Source organism: Cryptotermes secundus, unplaced genomic scaffold (genome assembly GCF_002891405.2).
Source record: "Cryptotermes secundus unplaced genomic scaffold, Csec_1.0 scaffold344, whole genome shotgun sequence".
In the NCBI taxonomy this organism is placed as follows: domain Eukaryota; kingdom Metazoa; phylum Arthropoda; class Insecta; order Blattodea; family Kalotermitidae; genus Cryptotermes; species Cryptotermes secundus.
This window is the reverse complement of record NW_019742446.1, coordinates 604,339-606,250: the sequence shown is the minus strand read 5'-3', so window position 1 is coordinate 606,250 and position 1,912 is coordinate 604,339.

Here is a 1,912-nt window from a genome sequence, read left to right as displayed (position 1 = left end):
GAAGAAGCCTCTTGAGACGGCAGTCGAAGATAATTGTGAGGAGATTGCAATTGAGAATTATTTGAGTTGCAAGAGTTCGGCTGTGGAAAGAAAATTTCATATGTGTTGCAGTTACAGTGAGACTCGTATAATTACTGTGTTGAAATCCGTTGTCAGGATAAGGCTAGTGAAGACTCAGCACCCTACTGTGTGTGTAATGGTGAACTGTGAATTGTGTAGATCAGCCATAGAGCTGTATCACTTTTAATTTAGAGTTACGTGGTAAATCGGTAAATAAATCGAATCATCCAGTTCAGAACCCGTCAATAATCACCCCTACACTTCACATTATTCATTTTAAATAAGTATGATGCCCTGACATAATATTCCTTTGTATTAGTTTTAGTGTGATATCAAGGAATAGATTGTCAGGGAATGTATCAGGGAATATGTTTTAATATGCGGCATTATGCTACAAACCGGAAGGTCGCGGGTTCAAGTCCCGATGAGATCATTGGATTTTTTCAATTCTTCCAGTCGCACTATGGCCCTGGGGTAGACTCAGTCTCTAACAGAAATGCGTACCAGGAATATTCTTGGGGGTGAAGGGCGGCCGGCGCGTAGGGCTGACAACCTTGCCGCCATCTGTGAGCCGATTGTCTAGAAAATGTGGGAACCTCAACTTCTCAGAACCCTATGGGCCTTCACGGCCTGTTACAGGGATAACTTTACTTTTATTTATTTATCAGTTTTAACATAACATTTTATTTAAGTGATTTAATTTCAATCAATATTCATTGGAAGAGTTCTGTCTTCTGAGATATAACTTCGCGTAAGTCAAAAGAAATGTTCCTCTGAAAATCCCGTTGATTTTCAACGGATTACACGGGGTTACATCCGAGAAGCTGGAACTCTTCTTAACACCGCTGTGAAAACCTCAAATCATACAACATTTGTTTGTATCACGGATTATAATTTCTAGAATATATATATGTTAGGCAGAAACTTGTGAAGTTACAATTAAAAGTCGGATTGTATTTGTCGCTTTATTTGTGAATCATGTCTTCAGGAATTGTCCTCCTCTATGTCTGTCTCGTTAAAATGAAGGTAGGACTCCGCGTTCTAAGCTAGATCACCTATCCAAAGGGATTTACGTGGCAGGATTGCAGTGGAGGGACTGCAGCTTACCAAGCTGAGGACTTAGGTGTGTATTGCGGTTTTAGTAATTGCCCTACAGGGAGGGGTGATGACCTGCTCACAAAGTTATGAACAATTCAATTCAACAGCCGATGTGACTTACTTCCAACCGCGTCCCGAAATGTCTCTCTCTCTCTCTCCTTTTGCCTTGATCAGGCGAAGGTAAGACAGAAATAATAAATCTGCATGTTGCACGAATGTTTCGATTAATTTCTCGGGAAAATTGCTGATTTCGGCGAATACGAGAGTGGACAAGGACATTCCACATTTGATAGCTTCCCTTAGTCACTCTGCTCCCTGGATGCGTGTGGGGGTGAGGGATGTTGACTGTACGTTGTCACAATTCCTTTATTAAACACGATATTCAGTAATTAACATCATGAACACGGGTTACACTCACGGTTGGATTTAATTTTCACGAAAGATTTATCAGCAAGCAAAACAATCTCGGCAATGTGTGCATGGAACGATTCAAACTTCATTAAGTTTTGCTGTAACAGAAGGGAAGAATGAGACTCCAAAACGCAATGAAATCCTTGCATCTTTCTATAAATTTGTGTGTTAGTAGAAGAAGAACATAAATTAATGCTCAAAGAGTAGCAAACTGCTCAGGCGTCACAAGGTTATAATATTTAATAATAATAATAATAATAATAATAATAATTATTATTATTATTATTATTATTATTATTATTATTATTATTCAGTCCTTGTTTATTAACGTGCAAACTTAACA